We start from the raw sequence: 21457 nt of genomic DNA, 5'->3' as shown, positions 1-21457 counted from the left end.
GATATGGACTATATAGTACATATCGCACGGAAACATAGTGCATATCACACCGTGTTTATGCACTCACGATGCCGATGTGTGGTCCCGCGGGATCGTCATTGCCAGTGGCGTAAGTTCGCCCCAGTCGCCCGGAGGCATGATAAGTGTTGGTGCCCCCCCCTACATACTGTATACACACAACCCTTCATATGTAGCTATCCGGCACTCATGTTGAACAGTAGTAGCGTGCTCAGGTGCCTTTCCCAATAGTAATATAGATACACATACAAAGTGGACGCACTCCAAGTCAGTCATCACAATAAAATAGACACCAGCATACCGTTATAGCAAACCTACAGTAGTCCCTCACCCACCAGCGTGTCACAATGTAGATGCTTTGGCGCAGTGGTGTGCCGATATACAGTATATATATATCAAAAACACACAAACGCCACTTTCAAGAACAATACAACAGGTGATTAATTTCGACTGCCCTGGCTCAGTAAATCCTATTATAGGGATTGATGAGGAGGGCTCCATCTGTAGGCTACACAACAGCTCTTCTTCCTATTTTAACACCTTAAGTACCTGTGTAGCAGCCTATAAAGTGGGTGGATGGGCTCTGCAGCAGAATGACAGAAGACGCAGAAATAACTCTGACATCCCGCTCAGTATAGGGGACACAACGTCCAGTGACTGCTCTCTACACTCTCACATACAGCAGGCAGGGTGTCATGCAGGGTGGCGGACATGGAGAGGTAAGCAGATGTACATCACAAGGCTTTCTCTCCTAGCGTTAGTCCTGATCACAGTTCAGGGACAAATCATAGGGAAGTGTGGAGGTGGCAGGTCACACTGGAGAAGGAGGAGGTGGATAGCAGCTCCCAGGACTCTAGTCTGCACTCCTTCTCCCCGGCCGGAGGCGAGAACCAGGCAGCTGTACTATTGCGAGACCTGTCACATAGAATTTGATGGCAGATAAGAAATACTTCGCCTATATAGTCTGCCCCTGTACACTCATGCACTAGGGTTAATTTTTGTTGGGAGCCAAAAAACCTACCTATCCAGTGTACCTGGTGGAAATCCACGCCAGCAATGGGAGAATATACAAACTCTACACAGTTAGGGCCATGGTGGGAACAGAACCCATGACCTCAGTGCTGTGATGCATAATGATAACCATTACACCGTCCACACTAAAGGGAGTATGCAAGTCACTTTATTCCATGGACAGTAACATACTACGCACTGATACAGTTAATGATAATACTATATATATATATATATATATTTTCTTTTCCCATCTTGGGGTTCAGTACTCACTATTGTAAATACAGTTGCCTGGGTGCCCTTGCTGATAATGATGTATATAAGTGTGGCATCCTTTCCTTAGATGCTCCCAACACCAGGTGAGAGATACTGCATGGCACTCCAGGACTTCTTTAAATCAATAAACTTTTACCGCAATATATCAACGATTCTGGGTTACTAGAGACCCATCATCAGGATCTGAGCAACAGAAACATTGATATATTGCAGTAAAATGTAATTGATTCAAAGAAGTCCTGGAGTGCCATGCAGTATCTCTTACCTGGTGCTGGGAGCATCTAGGGATGTCACACATTGCCTATATATATACCCTCAAAGGAGTGCCAGGCTCAAGGTCCTATAAAATATATATATATATATATATATATATATATATAGGAATATGGTGTCACGGACGGCACTCCAGTGAACAAATAAAACCACAGAAGCCACTGGTGTAGTCAACGTTTCGGAGCTATACTCCTTTATCAAGACTTAGAGAATACTAACAAAAACATACATTTAAATACCTTACTGTATACTCACCACGTGCATCAGGAACCGCCACAGCCGCCTGCTCCGGAGTCCACATGACGTCATCGGCAGCCGCCGGCGCCCAGGATCCGTCACAGGGGCACGGGGCGGGGGGAGTGAAACCGTCATCATAGGAACAAAATAAACAAAACTACGGAGGAGAAAAACTGTGTCTTAGACAAAAGTATATGCTCAAATGAGATGCTGCTAATACTGTAATCGAAGAATATATCTCACAGGGCTGTTGTGTCCAATGACATGTACCCGAAAGTTGCATATACATATACAGCGTGCCCAGCGTGATGCACAGATGTAAACACAAGGAGCTGTCGATCGCATGGGGGAAACGAATGATGCCCTAAGGACCATATGCACATGCCATGACGCTAAAATAATGACATTAAGTGCAAATTATGCCTAGAGCTATGTGTCCATGGAAATACACTAAAACACAGTATGACCTGCAACAGTAATTGACAATATATTCTGTGCAAACATCATCCCATTCATGGCATGCACTGTATTTGTATACCATCATATAAAGCATGTTATAATAAAAAGAACTACCAAATAGCTATGATCATAAAAAACAAGTGAGTGCAAGGGATTCATTGAGTCCTAATGGTTGGACAGTTTGTAAAATATGGATCCACCTTGCTTCTTTTTGCAATAAAATGCGTCCTCTGTTGCCACCTCTGGGATTGGGAGGCACCCAATCAATAATACGATATCTGATTGAGGACAAGTTGTGATGTGCATCCCTAAAGTGGCGTGCCACCGGCTGGTCACAATCTTTTCCTTCAAGGGCGGCACGTATACTAGACCTGTGTTGGGTCATGCGTTCCTTCATTTGTCTAGTGGTTTTACCCACATATTACAAACTGCACGGGCACTTGATGTAGTATACCACAAATTTTGTGGTGCAGGTTACTGGATGCTGTATTTTTAATATCTTGCCTGACCTCGGATGGGAAAAGGTATTGCCTGTCTCCAAAAAGCTGCAAGTAATGCATCCCAAACACCGATAATTGCCACCTTTCCTGGTCATAAAATGGGTGGCAGTTTTGACCGTGTGTTGTGTAATGTCATTGTGGACCACTACATCTTTGATATTTCTACCTCGAAAAAATGATGGTAGGATAGATGTGTCCTGAATAGCTGGTAAACTGCGATCCTCAGAGATGATAGGCCAGATGCCCTTAGCGGTCTTCATTAATGTACTGCTTGAAGTGGTCTATTGCTGAGTCCATATAATGCGGTCATCACGGTCCTTGGGATTAATTTTATGTAATGCCTGTTGTCTGGAAAAGGCCAGAGCCTTTTGTTTAGCTGTTTTCAATGCTCTGGGGTGATAACCCCGGGCTAGGAACTTTATTAGCATGGCATCAATTTGTTTAATGGTATCGGTTGGATCACTACAGATACGGATTATTCTCAAAAACTGTGAGAAAGGGAGACCTTTAACCAAGGAGGGTGGATGATGACTGGCTGCATGTAGCACCGTACTGTTGCAGGTCATACTGTGTTTTAGTGTATTTCCATGGACACACAGCTCTAGGCATAATTTGCACTTAATGTCATTATTTTAGCGTCATGGCATGTGCATATGGTCCTTAGGGCATCATTTGTTTCCCCCATGCGATCGACAGCTCCTTGTGTTTACATCTGTGCATCACGCTGGGCACGCTGTATATGTTTATGCAACTTTCGGGTACATGTCATTGGACACAACTGCCCTGTGAGATATATTCTTCGATTACAGTATTAGCAGCATCTCATTTGAGCATATACTTTTGTCTAAGACACAGTTTTTCTCCTCCGTAGTTTTGTTTATTTTGTTCCTATGGTGACGGTTTCACTCCCCCCGCCCCGTGCCCCTGTGACGGATCCTGGGCGCCGGCGGCTGCCGATGACGTCATGTGGACTCCGGAGCAGGCGGCTGCGGTGGTTCCTGATGCACGTGGTGAGTATACAGTAAGGTATTTAAATGTATGTTTTTGTTAGTATTCTCTAAGTCTTGATAAAGGAGTATAGCTCCGAAACGTTGACTACACCAGTGGCTTCTGTGGTTTTATTTGTTCACTGGAGTGCCGTCCGTGACACCATATTCCTGCATTACCTTTTGGAAAGGCACCCAGACAGGTTGCTAGTGGCTGCATTGGAGTGCCGGACATCTTCTGGGTTCTATATACAGTAGTGCTATCCCACACAGGATTGCTTTTACTGCAGTCAAGGCACCCACATCATTTCTGTATTTATCAGACTGTCTACTTCACTTGCAATGGCACAGTGATTGTTTTTATTCCATTTACACATCAATATGTTCACTACGGAGGAAACGTCTGGATTCAGCAATTTACAGTTGCCGCAAGGTGAACAGCTGTCCCTCACTGATTCGGAAGCTGAGAACATTTTATTTAAGGCTAAACTCACAGAGTCTGCGGGCACAGAATCAACTGAGCAATTAGTATCACAGTTATTGCGTCTAAAAAAACGTGAGATAGATTTCTATCTTCACGGTGTGTCTTTGTCGGACTATTACCGCGACAAACGTATCCCACGTGGGTTTCGTATCAGAAACATTCCCACCATTGGTCGATACAATGCAGAATTTTGTCGCCGGTGGGCGGCAGTTCTCAATAAATGCTCGTATGATCTAATCTTATTGGTCATAGAGGAGTCAAGGAGAGAACTGAACATTGCTGTGGATAAGATTAAAATCTTTGAGGACACCCACCTCAGTACCATCAAGGCAGACACCACTGAAGATTGGCTCAGTAAATTAACCATACAAGTAGATAAATATCGAACAGACCTGGTGAATTTTAAAAAATCCAAATTAGCCACGGTGATTCGGGATTATGCTGAGTTTAAGGTCTATAGTTGGGCATACAATCGGGGGCCTAACCGAGAACAAAGACCGAAGTTTCGCAGAACTCGCAGATTCCCATTAGAGACCGATCAATCTAGTGGAGCAGCATCTTCCAGTGAGACAGAAGGTACAGAACGAGGGGCAAAATCCAGCAGTCAAAAACCCCCTTTAGGAGTGGACACACGTACCACTCTAGATTTAACAAGGGAGCCCCCACCAGGCGTGGGGGTCAGTGGGCGCGCCAAGCCAAAGCGCAATTACAACAAGAAGAGATAATTTTTAATTTATCATCTCGTACCTTTACTGTTGAAGAACTTGCGGTGCTACGTAAAGGTCATTCTTTTGCACCCACACAGAAGCCAGACAGCTTCCAAAGTAAAGTAGATCTCTTCAAATTTTGCAGACGCCTGAAACTGAGAGAGTATTTTGGAAAAACTGCCCCTTCTATGACGACTGCACCAGTTCATAAACCTTCCATGTTTATACCACAATCTTTCAATTGTAATATCAAAAGTTTCACTGGATACATGGAGGGTGTCATGGAACAACAATGTTCACATAACAACAAGGTTGATCACAATTTGACCCTATCTGAAAGAGCTGCCCTAAAAAATCTGGGAGCATATCGAGATATAGTCATCCGCCCTGCAGATAAGGGCGGGGGTATTGTGATCCAAAATCTTGAAGATTATACCAAGGAAATACATCGACAATTATCTGACACACAAATCTATGAACAGCTCCCCTCTGATCCAACTGCAACATACAAACGAGAGGTGGATGAAATTCTACTGCAAGGTATGGATATGCATTTCATCGATTCCAAAACCAAAGAAGCACTTACAGTTGATTGGCCAAAAGTGCCAGTATTATACACGATACCAAAATTGCATAAAAATGCTGAAAGGACACCCGGTCGCCCCATTATTGCGGCCAGGGACTCCTTATACTATAACATTTCCAAATACCTGGATCATTTTTTGCAGCCTTTAATCACCAAAGAAGCAACTTTTCTCAAGGACACAACCGCATTTATCCTATGGCTACAGCAACTATCACCACTACCAGCAAAACAGCTTATGTGTACCATCGACGTCGTGAGCCTGTATACTTCGATCCCACAAGAACATGGCATAGAGATGGTAAAACGCTTCATCAGTAACCATCCATTATATACAGGGCCTGATGTGGAATTTTTCATACAACTATTACGACTAACGCTCATGCGGAATTATTTCATATTCGATGGTAAATTTTATATTCAACGCTCAGGCTGCGCTATGGGCTCGTGCGTAGCGCCAAGTTTTGCGAATATTTACATGTTTGCGGTAGAAAATGACTTTTTCTTCATGGATGACACTCGACGCCAGTACATCACTGGCTACACTAGATACATAGACGACATCTGTTTATTCTGGAATGGGACGCCAGAATCATTCCCGGATATGATGCAGGACATCAATGGTCGAGACAGCCCCATTAAATTCACCACAGACAGTAGTTTTGAGAGCATTCACTATCTAGATGTAACAGTCAATCAACAAGATGATCATTCCCTGCACACCACTATGTACTATAAATCTACGGACCGCAATACGGTGCTACATGCAGCCAGTCATCATCCACCCTCCTTGGTTAAAGGTCTCCCTTTCTCACAGTTTTTTAGAATAATCCGTATCTGTAGTGATCCAACCGATACCATTAAACAAATTGATGCCATGCTAATAAAGTTCCTAGCCCGGGGTTATCACCCCAGAGCATTGAAAACAGCTAAACAAAAGGCTCTGGCCTTTTCCAGACAACAGGCATTACATAAAATTAATCCCAAGGCACGTGATGACCGCATTATGTGGACTCAGCAATATACCACTTCAAGCAGTACATTAATGAAGACCGCTAAGGGCATCTGGCCTATCATCTCTGAGGATCGCAGTTTACCAGCTCTTCAGGACACATCTATCCTACCATCATTTTTTCGAGGTAGAAATATCAAAGATGTAGTGGTCCACAATGACATTACACAACACACGGTCAAAACTGCCACCCATTTTATGACCAGGAAAGGTGGCAATTATCGGTGTTTGGGATGCATTACTTGCAGCTTTTTGGAGACAGGCAATACCTTTTCCCATCCGAGGTCAGGCAAGATATTCAAAATACAGCATCCAGTAACCTGCACCACAAAATTTGTGGTATACTACATCAAGTGCCCGTGCAGTTTGTTATATGTGGGTAAAACCACTAGACAAATGAAGGAACGCATGACCCAACACAGGTCTAGTATACGTGCCGCCCTTGAAGGAAAAGATTGTGACCAGCCGGTGGCACGCCACTTTAGGGATGCACATCACAACTTGTCCTCAATCAGATATCGTATTATTGATTGGGTGCCTCCCAATCCCAGAGGTGGCAACAGAGGACGCATTTTATTGCAAAAAGAAGCAAGGTGGATCCATATTTTACAAACTGTCCAACCATTAGGACTCAATGAATCCCTTGCACTCACTTGTTTTTTATGATCATAGCTATTTGGTAGTTCTTTTTATTATAACATGCTTTATATGATGGTATACATATACAGTGCATGCCATGAATGGGATGATGTTTGCACAGAATATATTGTCAATTACTGTTGCAGGTCATACTGTGTTTTAGTGTATTTCCATGGACACATAGCTCTAGGCATAATTTGCACTTAATGTCATTATTTTAGCGTCATGGCATGTGCATATGGTCCTTAGGGCATCATTCGTTTCCCCCATGCGATCGACAGCTCCTTGTGTTTACATCTGTGCATCACGCTGGGCACGCTGTATATGTATATGCAACTTTCGGGTACATGTCATTGGACACAACAGCCCTGTGAGATATATTCTTCGATTACAGTATTAGCAGCATCTCATTTGAGCATATACTTTTGTCTAAGACACAGTTTTTCTCCTCCGTAGTTTTGTTTATTTTGTTCCTATGGTGACGGTTTCACTCCCCCCGCCCCGTGCCCCTGTGACGGATCCTGGGCGCCGGCGGCTGCCGATGACGTCATGTGGACTCCGGAGCAGGCGGCTGCGGCGGTTCCTGATGCACGTGGTGAGTATACAGTAAGGTATTTAAATGTATGTTTTTGTTAGTATTCTCTAAGTCTTGATAAAGGAGTATAGCTCCGAAACGTTGACTACACCAGTGGCTTCTGTGGTTTTATTTGTTCACTGGAGTGCCGTCCGTGACACCATATTCCTGCATTACCTTTTGGAAAGGCACCCAGACAGGTTGCTAGTGGCTGCATTGGAGTGCCGGACATCTTCTGGGTTCTATATATATATATATATATATATATTTTATAGGACTGTGAGTCTGGCACTCCTTTGAGGGTACAATGAATTCTTGCTGTGGTGCCCTCCTTAGGTCAAAGCAATGGTCTCATATAGATGTGGAATTCAGTTGCACTCCACAGACTTGTATATAGTTAATACTCCATACTTTATTTAATTCATGGATTAATTAGTATTAATATATTCCATACTTGCCTACCTGACCCTCTCCATGAGGGAGAAATGCTCTGTTCCTGGACTTTCCTGGTAATGTATGATTGCCATCACCTGTGGTGAAACACCTTTCTTATCAATTAACTAGCTCACCACAGGTGATGGCAATCATACATTACCGGGAAAGTCCAGGAACAGAGCATCTTCTCCCTCATGGAGAGGGTCAGGTAGGCAAGTATGATATATTCAAGTCGATGGAGTGCCACTGAATTCCACATCTCTCTCTCTATATATATACACATTTACTTATTCTGGTGCCCCCACAAGAAGTTCTAATATATTGCTGGGAGGTGCTGCACTTAGGATCCCTTCAATAATGACACACTCAGCAGCACCATTATATAATCAATATTTCAATCTGGTACTATAGATTGTCATCAGGTATGGTATCCTGGTGACAATCTATACCAGATTGAAATATTGATTATGTAATGGTGCTGCTGTATGTCATTATTGAAGGGATCCTAAGTGCAGCACCTCCCAGCAATGTATACAATGATGAGACCCCGCGCGCGCGCGCCCAATCACCGGCATTCCGCACGATAATGACCGTCACAAGGATGGGTAAGTGAGGCTACCCTGGACCTCCACTTACCAGCAGAGCCGGAGCACACAGCGGCTGGCCGGTGGGATTTTCCCTCGGAACGCTGAGGGTGCGCATGCTGCTACGAGCTCCTCCTCCTCCGGTGACAGGCTCCAGGCTGCGAGTAGCTCCTCCAGTCCTCCTCCTGATCTGCGGGCTCCCCCTGACACGGACACGAAAGCTCCTCTTCAGGAGTCAGGCAGCGGAAGACAGTGTGGAGGAGATGTGCCCCCTTGAGGTCAGGAGCACGGCGGCAGCCGACTCCACTGCCTCCCAGAGTTCCGCCCCTGGTCATTGCAAGAAAATATAGTGTGTGCAAGCGGGGCCGATACTAACTACATGCCTCCTTACACAGTGTAGTCAGTATTGGCCATTAGCCTGCATCGGTGCGTGTGTACGCACCTCCAGAGAGTGATACAGAGGAGAGAGATAGACTATAAGCCAATAAGCTCCTAACTGCCATGTTACAGGCTGTGTTCGAAAAATGACAGGAGCTGGTGGGTTGGTACTTTGGGGCAGATGTATTAAGACTGGAGAAGTGATAAAGTGGAAGGTGATAACGCACCAGCCAATCACCTCCTGTCAAGTTACAGGCTGGGTTTGAAAAATGACAGTTAGCAGCTAACTTCCACTTTATCACTTCTCCAGGCTAAATACATCTGCCCCTTTATTGCTTTCAACTTTATCACTCTCCAAGACTTGGTACATCTGCCTCATAGTTTGTTATCGTAAGACACTGTTCTCATGTCTGACATGTTATCTCACCAATGTCTGACTGGGGCATGAAGGGCCCACCAGGGAAATGCAGTGGTAGGGGCCCATGCTTAGAGGCTTGGCTAACCATTATTATTAGTGCATGGTCTGGGCCCCTTCATAATATACATAGTAAATGCTGCTAGTCCATGCATGATAATTATTATTTATTTATTTATTAACAGTTTCTTATATAGCGCAGCATATTCCGTTGCGCTTTACAATTAGAACAACAGTAATAGAACAAAACTGGGTAAAAACAGACAGACATAGAGGTAGGAAGGCCCTGCTCGCAAGCTTACAATCTATAGATAATGTATCAGATTAATAACAGCAATGCACTGTACAAAATAAACCATAGTCCTGTGCAGTATAAAGTAACATAGTAACATATGAATAATGTAGAATTCAAGTACACAGGGGTCTATTCATGAAGCAGTAAAAAGTGTGGAGAAGTGAGCCAGTGGAGAAGTTGCTCATGGCAACCAATTATCATTGACGTAACATTTATAATTTGCATACTACTAAATTATACAGAGCAGCTGATTGGTTGCCATGGGCAACTTTTCCACTGGCTCACTTCTTTACATTTTTCACTGCTTCATGAATAGACCCCACAGTCTGATCCATAGAGGAGGAGGTTGGGGCCCAGGTAGTGGGGCCCACCGGGGGTTTCCCCTGTAGGTCAGTCCGACACTGTATCTCACTAAGGTGACTTCTTCAGATGTCTAGCCAGTTTAAAATACTGTGTCTCACTGGCTAAAGTAATTTCAGTGCTTTGCAAGTGAGAAATAAATATATTTTATTTATTTAAACCAGCTCCACAATTAATACATACTAATTCTGCCACACACAAAAAAACTATTTATTTGATTTTTAAAATTCAAATTTATGTCTAGCACTTTTTCTTGTGTATTTGTAGATTAATTATCCACCAGATATTTCAGCGTGTAGCCATTATATCTGATGCTGTAATAGTTCAATTCTCATTTATTTTTCCAATATTGGAGTAGACAGTGTTTAATAAAAGCAGTTAGAGTTTCCAATAATATAAACAAATGATGCATTTCACAGGTTGCAGCCCTCTCCATCAGATAGGAAACCTCTAAATGTTGTTTCAGGAGTACAAGTAGATGATCTGGAATGGACAAGCTGCCTAGTAGTGCTATGTGGTGACTGCTCTATTAATGAGACTTGGACTGTCATTTAGAAGATTCCCATCTGATGAATCGTGCCATTTATTTATATTATTGCAAACTCGAACATCCTTTATGATAACTCAAGTACTCCAGTGAAAATAAAAGACAATTGAACTGTTACATTGTTTGATTATTTGTATCCAGAAAGACTCTTACAGTAATTACACCTACACACCTGTGCTTATGAATTTTCTACAGTATCTTCTACTGTCCATACTGAAGAGATTCTGGTTTCCTTTATATCTCAAGAAGGCAGCAAACATGACCAGCTACCTAATCTTAAAGGAGCATTGTAAATATTACATTTCTACAGGTTATATCTGGTAGTAGTCTTGTTACCATCAGTTCTGATACTGAGGAAGGTGAGCAAATTAAGGGGTCTATTTACTAAACCTTGGATGGAGATAAAGTGCATGGAGATAAAATATCAGCCAATCAGCAACTACCTGGCATGTCACAGGCTGCATTTGAAAAATGACAGTTAGGAGCTGGATGGCTGGGACTTTATCTCCGTGCACTTTATCTCCATCCAAGGCTTAGTAAATAGACCCCTAAGGGAGATGTCAACTCTTAATCCTAATCTGGAGGCCCAATCAAATCAAGTACTTTCCAGTAGGCCCATTTCCTGATGCTGGAGAATCTACAGCAGAAGGATGGGTGTTTCCAAGGATAATGGGGTTGGGGCTGTGAGACCGGTGGTGGGGATCCCGGAGGTCAGCATACCAACCCTGGGATCCTGACCGCAGAATGCAGATGGGGGTGGGGGCAAGCGCAACAAAGCCCCTTGTGGGCTCGCTGTGCTAGCCATGCAGCAGGCTTGGTGTCTTGCTGCGCTCATCACAGGTTCTATTCCCACTCTATGGGTGTTGTGGACACTCACGAGTGGGAATAGTCCCTGTTAGTCAGCATGCCGACTGTTGGGCGTTTGAACACTCAGGATTCTGGCGCCGGCATCGGATCCCTGTTTATGTTATAGTCTTGCACTATTATTAGGAAGTCCTTGGCTTTGTCCATCTTTACTGTATGTTTTATTAACAGCCATTCTATAGGCTACTGCTTTTGTTGTCATTTTCATTTGCATCCAATACTATTGATTTATAATATTATATTAAGACTGTTGGACTTTACCATTGTATATCCTTTATAAATCGGTCATGCCAGTCTCTCTCTTTAACCACTTGCCTGGCATGGTCGTATCATATGCGACTAAGTTAGGCTGGGCTTTCCCTGACATGGACGCATCTGATGCAACCAGTCAGAAATGCCAACTGGGTGGCTGCTTACAGCAGCTGCCACTCTCAGAGCGGCGTACTGGTCCTCTCCCCCAGTGCCAGCTGAGCAGCTGATGACTGCTGATCGGGCAGCCCAGTGGTACCCCCACCACATGGCTGCAGAGATTAGCAGCAGCTGGGGAAATGTAAATAAAACAGCTTTAACCTTCCCTGTGTACACATAGCAGCTGCAGAGGAGTAGCTGCCAAGGAAGAACAAAGCAGTGATGTTCCAATGATCAGTGATCCAATATATAGGGCACCAATGTTTGGGAATAAATCGATATTTTGCAAATGTAAAGAAATTATATATATTTTTTTTTAAATAAAATCATGTTGGATAACTTTTAAAAAGATGTTTTTACCCTAATTCAATCATAAAAAAGATAATTTCTGGGCGTTCTTGGAAAAAATGCTAGCCAGATGAGTGGTTAAGGTGTGTCCACAGTGCAAATTTATGGTTACCGTGGGCACTGGGCTGTAATCAACACAAAATAAAGTCAAACAATCTTATTTCTAGCATATAGAGCAATTGAAGCGGCACTGTATAGTTGCCCTTACACGCAGCACAGGAACAGAAACTGTCATTTTTCTAGCGTTAACTGAAAAATGACAGAAGCTGATTGATTGGTACAGGCAACTTCTCCACTTTTTGTCTTTGAATGTTTGATAATTCTCACCCTTTAATTTCTGACCAATGCCATATTCCGCTCCTATCAAGAATATTAATTACACTTATTATTACACTTCATTAATTACACTTTCATTTTAATGTCTAGCTGGAGCTGATCTTTTTTCTATTTCATTTTACAGTCAATGCAATTTTCTTATACTACTGTTAAAAATGCTTGGTTTTGCCCACCTGTATTTATTATTAAACTTCATTTGTATCTGCTACTGCCTCTCTGCCACTCTATACCATTCATTTGTGCCTGATGTCATTCCTGACTACTTTTCTGGAGAGTTCGGCCAGTCTGTTTGATATGCATCTTTGTTACCCCACAGTTGCCATTTTGGAAAGGGGCTGAAGTTGATTTAAAAAAGATCAGTTGGAGGAGTGACAGCTAGAACTGTGAAGGGAGGAAAGCTGAGGGGACACTATTGAACACTGATAAGCAGCTGAGAGATACAGACAGTGGAAAAATAGAATAGGGGCTGAGACTTATAGTGCCACATAGAGAGCCATACTGATAGTCCCGTCTGATTGTTTGCTGTGCCTACCTTTTGGGGAGGAAGTAGCATCCTGATGTAGGTCCTCAGATATGGTTAGAGGAACCTATTATTACACATAAGTGCTATTATAAATATATTTATGTGTACACAAATTTAATTCTAATCAATATGTCATCTGCATTAGGCTATTGGGTCATTCTACTAATATGTAAGGAATGTTTCAGAATAGCATAGGGAATAGTCAGTTACATAAAAGGATAATAGCTCTTGTTATTGTAATTGATGTGATTTATTGTGTTTATTGAACCAAACCTATATTCTAGATTAGTGACCCATTCCAGGAATTTTGGGTTTCTAGATTTAAATCTAGATTGCTCTTCTGTAAATTTTGTCTCCCATTGTCAGTGTCGGGTTGGGGAACAATTGCTTCTCTGAGTTAGAAATTGCTGCCATCTTGTATCTGCACCACACCAACTGTATCCTTACCAATGTGATAATTCACTTCTAATTATATAACACTGATACAAAATATTAGGTTCATGTGTGTAATGGAAACAATAAGCTTATTTTCTATCGCCCTGTGTACACAAATTAATTTCATATTAGGTGTAGCTAACAGTATCAGCCTATTGCTGCTCATAATGTTGATTTTTTAAGATGGTCATAATAAAATAAACTGTACGTGAATGTAAATTATATAAATAGAAACAAAAAACAATCAAAAACACAATTTAATTTGTCTTTTTTAACCATTTTCTTGAAAAACTTTCACTTTTGGGTGAAGGGTCATCTATAAACAGGTATTGTACTGCGCTCAGTCCTATGTTCATCTGTAGATGATGATGGTCTATATATGGACAGTTTTCTGTGTAATTGATCAGGATAGTGCACTCATATATGAGCAATGGGTTATGTTTTGAGAGTAATAAACGATAAACTGAAAGGAGATTTTATGTCTGGGTGTACCGTTTGTCTTGTGGGTTTAATAAATAACAGACCTGGAAGAAGAAATAATAATGGGATTTTATTCTATTTATAATATTTATAAATTGCCCTCCGTTATGGTGCAGTTAAATCAGATAGAAAAAAATATAAAAATAGAAAAAATAAAAATAAATAATAATGTGAAAATAAAAATAAAAAAATATAAAAAATGGGTCAAAACAGAACAAATGGAGCTTAAAGCAAATGCTCACAGTCCAGAATGATGGGGTAGTGAGGATTTTCAAAATAAAGTCTTTTAAATGGTGGTATCCAAAGTTCAGATGCAGTTCATACAGTTTGCGGCGTCCCGCATATATTGTCTCAGAGCGCTCGAGGGAGTGGATGATGTCTGGGTACGTGATGGTTAATGAGGTTAGTGCAGTGCTGGATATTGTAAACTGGCAAGGAGTGGATGAGTTAAAGCTCCGGACTAGTTTTTCCACCTCTCCCCTGGTCCCAAGAGTCGCGCCCGTGTTCAGGCGTTCCCCTGGTACCTATTCGGTTCGAGGGACGAACAATGTCTAGGGTCTGGGAGATCACGACCAGCGCTCTCCGGAGCGTCTGTTCGTGAAATCCCCTACCGCGTACGGAGACTCACCTGCTGCCGCTTCCTGCCGTCCACTGTGTCTCTGCACTGGCTCCCGTCCTCCCTTCCAGCGTCCTCCTGGTTGCTAGGTGACGTCCTGTTACTTCCGTTCTTCTGGGTCACATGACCGGGATGTCCCGTCTTTTCTTCCGCTCGTGGCTCTCTGTTAGATGTAGGTTCTGTTTAGCAGGATGTGTTTTTTGTGGCTCCAACGCGTTTCAACCCCATAGGGGTCTTCCTCTGGGAGAAGTGAAGATAAGGGTTCAATTCCCTTGATCTTTTAAGTCCGTGCATGGTCACGCCCCTCATCATGTGATATCTATATGTTCCTCTCATTGGTCCTCTTTTCTGTCCATAAAAACAATTGTGGAATCAGTTTGATTTGAATTTTTTTTTTTTTTCTTCAGATTTTAATCAAATAATGAATCTTAATGAATCAGTGGTGGTAATTGGGGATTTTCTACCTTATCCTCATCAACTCATTTATTTTAGTGAAAAATGAAAGAGAAAGCAACTAGGATATAGTGTAATAAGATATGGTTGTTCCTAAAGTCACTTTCTGCACACTAATGATTTAACCTCATTCTCAAGATTAAGACCAAAAGGGGATAAGGTTTTTAATTCATACATCCACCTGAGCTCTGCGGTATTAATCTTGCTCGTGAAATCCCCCCCTCTCCAGTTGGCCTGTACCTCCTGTATCCCTACAAATTTCAGGGACCGTGGGTCACTTCCATGATAATGTTTGAAGTGTTTCGAAAGATTATGATCTTCTAAGCCCTTTTTAATATTACGGATGTGTTCGTTTATTCTTGTTTTAAGTTTACGTATGGTCCTTCCCACATATTGTTTTTTACAACCACATTCCAGTAGATATATGACTCGTTTGCTGTTGCATGTGAGTCTGTTCTTTATTTTGTATTTTTTCTGGGTATTATTGGAAATGAAATTAATAGATGGTTTAGTGCTTGACATTCCCATGTTCTTTCAGGCTATGCATGTCTCACAGTGAAAGAAACCCTCTCCTGGTCCTGTCTGGTTAATGAAGGATTGTGTCATCTGTCTTGGCGGTATGTGGCTGTGTACCAATCTCTGCTTCAAATCCGTTGCCTTTCTAAATACAATTTTTGGTTTTTCTTTGAGAACATCATTTAAAATCTCATCTTCTAACAGAAGCGGCCAGTGTTTTTTTATAATCTGCTGGATGGACCTTGCTTGTTGTGTGTAATCTGTAACAAACAGTACCTAATTTGAATGTTGTGTGTTGGCTTTTTCTTTGTATTCTAGTAGTTGGTTCCTATCCTTCTCCCCCACCTCCATAAATGCCTCCTATAATGTGTGAACACTGTACATTTTCTCTTTGAATTCCCCTATAAGTTCTTTCCCCTGGGTGATGTAATCTTCTTTTCTGGAGCAGTTTCTCCTAATTCGTGTGAATTGTCCCTTGGGTATGGATTTCAGCCAGCTGGGGTGGTGTTCACTTGTGGATAGAATGTGGCTGTTCACGTCAACATTCTTCCTAAAGGTTTTGGTCTGTATTTGTCCCTCTTCCACGGATATACTAAGATCTAGAAATTCAATCCTGTCTTTACTGTATTTGGTAGTGAACTTGAGGTTATTGTCGTTAACGTTCATGTCATGTAGGAAATTGGTCAGAGTCTGCTCTTCACCTCGCCATATGAAGAACAAGTCATCTATGTATCTCGTCCAGAGCACGAGATTCTCCCCAAGCTCGGGATTGGACCAGATGAATTTGTCCTCCCACCAACTCATGAAGAGATTGGCGTAGCTTGGGGCGAACCTCGTGCCCATCGCTGTTCCTGTAGTCTGTAGGTAGTATGTTCCCTCAAACCATGCGTAATTGTGTCTTAAGATGAATTCAATACTGTCAACGATGAACTGTTTCTGTAAGTTCTTTAAATTTGTGTCTTTCTCTAGGTGATATTTTATGCTTGTTAATCCTTGGCTATGAGCTATAACTGAATATAACGATGTGACATCTGAGGTGACCAGCCAAAAATCCTCCCTCCATTGTAGCTTTTGTAGTTTGTTGAGAATATGTGTTGTATCACGTAGATAAGATTCTTGTTTTTGGACATAAGGTTGCAAGAATATGTCCAAGTACTCTGAAAGATGGGATGTCAGGGAGCCAATCCCCGAAATGATGGGTCTACCTGGTGGGTTAAGTGGATCCTTATGTATCTTAGGTAGATAATAAAATACGGGAATTATTGGATGTTGAGTTCTGATGTATTGGTGTTCCTGTTCATTCAAAATGCCTAAATCTGCTCCCTTTTTTAAATGTGATTCTAGTTCCTTTTGAAATGTTTCAGTCGGGTTCTGAGTCAACTTTTTGTATGTGGTAGTGTCCTCTAAAATCCGTTTGGCCTCCTTAATATAATCAGTCTTGTTGAGTAAAACTACTCCCCCTCCTTTGTCAGCTGGCTTAATTATCAACGAATTGTTGTCTTGTAGATCTTGTAGTGCCATTTTTTCTTTTTTGGTGAGGTTCTGTGTATGTCTGTTTGTATTTAATGTTTCTATGTCTTTCTCTACCATCTTAACGAATGCTTCAACCTGTGATCCCCTCAAATGATTTGGATTAAACTGTGATGGTGGCTTTAGTGTGCTATGTTTAAATGTTTCTGCAATCCTTTCATTTCTTACCGGTGCAGGTGTTGTGGTAGCAAAATATTTCTTGAGGGATAATTTGCGTGCGAACTTATGTAAATCAAGGTAGGTGGTGAATTTATCCATCTTGCTGGTTGGTGCAAATTTGAGCCCTTTGTCCAAAAGTTTTAAATGATTGTCCGTGAGTGTAACGTCACTTAAATTGAATATTCCCTTCCCTAGTTCCTCTACTCCGAGTTGTCTCCTAGTTTTGTTCTTTTCTCCCCCCCTGCATCCTCTTCTTGTCCTTCTAACTTCCTTTTCTTTATTGGTGTGCTGTTGCTGTTTGTACCCCCCTTGCTGCTGACCCCTAAAAAATGTAGTCCTGTAGCACATGATCCTGGTGTCTCTATTGGTCTAGTGGCCTCTTGTTCTAGCTCTTCTGCTGATGTTGATGTCTCTAAACCTTGTGTCGTTTTGGGGTCTAGCCCTTGCCTTTTACACAGTGTAGGTTTTTCTAACCTCTGGTGTGTTCTGTCTGTGACGAATGCTGATGTCTGGCTGTAACTTGCCCAACCTTGCTCTAATGATAATCTGGCTAAATTTTCATAGTTGGATTCCTCTTCTATCTCATAAATGGAAAATGAATCCTCAGACTCTGTGTCCCCAGTGGATGAGACTGACAATGTGTGTTTATCCGTTTTGCTGGTATTTTTGGTCACTTGATGTATTTTGGACATGTACTGTTGGTAAGTCAAATTGAGTTGTTTGTATATAGGTTTGTTGGAATGCTTGCTAAGTAGGGGTTGTTTATAATCAGTCTGTTTAAGCAGACTATTATGTGTAACTTTGGTATCCTTCCGTTTCTTTGGTTTGCCTGCCCCAAATTTGTCCCTAAGGATTTTTTTCTTTTTTACCTCTAATATTTTGCTTTCCCTGTTCAGGACTCTCTGTGTTGTGAGGTCTGTTAAATTTTTAAATTCTAACTCTTGTTTGTAGGGTTCTAATTTAGCATCAAGTTCATTAATGTCATTTTCAATCTTGTTTAATTCCCCTGTGTTGTTCTCTATAAGTAGTTCTATCAATTTCCTTGAACAGTCTGTCAAAACCGTGTCCCATTTGGTCATAAAGGTTGGGTTGTCTCTATTGTGTGTGGGTATTTTCTTGACTTTCAGGCCCTTCGGGATTAAATCATTTTGTAAGTACCATTTGAGGGTGTATGTGTCCCACCATAACCCTGTTTCTTTATTGATCAATTTTTCCAGTTGTAAAAATGTGTTGCAGAAAGTGTTATTGTCATCTGTCTGTCTCCCTGGTGCCACTAGTGACTCAAATACGGTCAATGTCCTGTCTTCCCTTTTTTTCCTGAAGTTGGTCAGTCCCATGTGGGATCTCTTGCTGCAGATAGCTGGTCAGAATAGTTGCACAAAAATTGGGGGGTTTTTATATGCGCACCGAGTCCCTTATGTCTCGGACAAGCTGCCGTACTAGATAGGTGACCACCTACGTACGTAAATCTATAAACAGGTATTGTACTGCGCTCAGTCCTATGTTCATCTGTAGATGATGATGGTCTATATATGGACAGTTTTCTGTGTAATTGATCAGGATAGTGCACTCATATATGAGCAATGGGTTATGTTTTGAGAGTAATAAACGATAAACTGAAAGGAGATTTTATGTCTGGGTGTACCGTTTGTCTTGTGGGTTTAATAAATAACAGACCTGGAAGAAGAAATAATAATGGGATTTTATTCTATTTATAATATTTATAAATTGCCCTCCGTTATGGTGCAGTTAAATCAGATAGAAAAAAATATAAAAATAGAAAAAATAAAAATAAATAATAATGTGAAAATAAAAATAAAAAAATATAAAAAATGGGTCAAAACAGAACAAATGGAGCTTAAAGCAAATGCTCACAGTCCAGAATGATGGGGTAGTGAGGATTTTCAAAATAAAGTCTTTTAAATGGTGGTATCCAAAGTTCAGATGCAGTTCATACAGTTTGCGGCGTCCCGCATATATTGTCTCAGAGCGCTCGAGGGAGTGGATGATGTCTGGGTACGTGATGGTTAATGAGGTTAGTGCAGTGCTGGATATTGTAAACTGGCAAGGAGTGGATGAGTTAAAGCTCCGGACTAGTTTTTCCACCTCTCCCCTGGTCCCAAGAGTCGCGCCCGTGTTCAGGCGTTCCCCTGGTACCTATTCGGTTCGAGGGACGAACAATGTCTAGGGTCTGGGAGATCACGACCAGCGCTCTCCGGAGCGTCTGTTCGTGAAATCCCCTACCGCGTACGGAGACTCACCTGCTGCCGCTTCCTGCCGTCCGCTGTGTCTCTGCACTGGCTCCCGTCCTCCCTTCCAGCGTCCTCCTGGTTGCTAGGTGACGTCCTGTTACTTCCGTTCTTCTGGGTCACGTGACCGGGATGTCCCGTCTTTTCTTCCGCTCGTGGCTCTCTGTTAGATGTAGGTTCTGTTTAGCAGGATGTGTTTTCTGTGGCTCCAACGCGTTTCAACCCCATAGGGGTCTTCCTCTGGGAGAAGTGAAGATAAGGGTTCAATTCCCTTGATCTTTTAAGTCCGTGCATGGTCACGCCCCTCATCATGTGATATCTGTATGTTCCTCTCATTGGTCCTCTTTTCTGTCCATAAAAACAATTGTGGAATCAGTTTGATTTGAATTTTTTTTTTTTTCTTTTCAGATTTTAATCAAATAATGAATCTTAATGAATCAGTGGTGGTAATTGGGGATTTTCTACCTTATCCTCATCAACTCATTTATTTTAGTGAAAAATGAAAGAGAAAGCAACTAGGATATAGTGTAATAAGATATGGTTGTTCCTAAAGTCACTTTCTGCACACTAATGATTTAACCTCATTCTCAAGATTAAGACCAAAAGGGGATAAGGTTTTTAATTCATACATCCACCTGAGCTCTGCGGTATTAATCTTGCTCGTGAAATCCCCCCCCCCCTCTCCAGTTGGCCTGTACCTCCTGTATCCCTACAAATTTCAGGGACCGTAGGTCACTTCCATGATAATGTTTGAAGTGTTTCGAAAGATTATGATCTTCTAAGCCCTTTTTAATATTACGGATGTGTTAGTTTATTCTTGTTTTAAGTTTACGTATGGTCCTTCCCACATATTGTTTTTTACAACCACATTCCAGTAGATATATGACTCGTTTGCTGTTGCATGTGAGTCTGTTCTTTATTTTGTATTTTTTCTGGGTATTATTGGAAATGAAATTAATAGATGGTTTAGTGCTTGACATTCCCATGTTCTTACAGGCTATGCATGTCCCACAGTGAAAGAAACCCTCTCCTGGTCCTGTCTGGTTAATGAAGGATTGTGTCATCTGTCTTGGCGGTATGTGGCTGTGTACCAATCTCTGCTTCAAATCCGTTGCCTTTCTAAATACAATTTTTGTTTTTTCTTTGAGAACATCATTGTTTGAGCTCAATCCTATCTCAGTGCCCCTGAAAACACGAAATGGCATTGGAAACAAAACCAAAACACAAGAGGTTTTCTCACTTCTACAGTACATACGGTACATATAATTACAGCCAACCCTAAAGGTGGGTACACACTAGGCGACGTGCTCTATGAGCGACATCGCCTAGTGTCTCCCACTTCTGGCCTGGGCAGTCGGCGGGGTCGTGCAGGCAGCTCTTGGACCACAGTCCAGATTGAGCTGTCTGCACAGCCAACTGCGAGGGTCGTTAATGTCTAACGGGGCTGCGCATCGATGGTCGCCAGCGGCATACACACTTGCAGAGAAAGTGAGACGACACTCAGGAAGGGTGAAAATGAGCGACGTCGCTCATTTTCTCGGGAAGTGTGTATGCACCTTAAACTTAACTTAATTGAAGAAAGATACTTACCAGATACGATTCTGTGAGGACATAAAGAACTTGATGCATTCAAGGAGAACAGTAAATCCCCTTTAGGTAGCTGTAGTTCTTTAGGACTTTATAAAGGTTGGTATTAGACTGGCAGCTCAGTTTCATGCCACACTAAAAGGGTTTTGGGGTCTTTCAGCTATAACAATGCTCTTTGCA

General features: G+C 42.0%; 1 long non-coding RNA gene across 1 annotated transcript; it reads left to right on the top strand.

Annotated features, from left to right (window-relative positions):
• Positions 1 to 7645: 7645 nt before the first annotated feature.
• Positions 7646 to 10890, top strand: LOC134943652 (uncharacterized). Its single transcript, XR_010181663.1, has 2 exons — positions 7646 to 7780; positions 10646 to 10890. It is a non-coding gene; the product is annotated as an uncharacterized LOC134943652 (long non-coding RNA).
• Positions 10891 to 21457: the final 10567 nt, after the last annotated feature.

This window comes from Pseudophryne corroboree, chromosome 7, assembly GCF_028390025.1.
Source record: "Pseudophryne corroboree isolate aPseCor3 chromosome 7, aPseCor3.hap2, whole genome shotgun sequence".
Taxonomy (NCBI): Eukaryota; Metazoa; Chordata; class Amphibia; order Anura; family Myobatrachidae; genus Pseudophryne; species Pseudophryne corroboree.
This window is presented reverse-complemented; position numbering and strand designations above follow the sequence as displayed.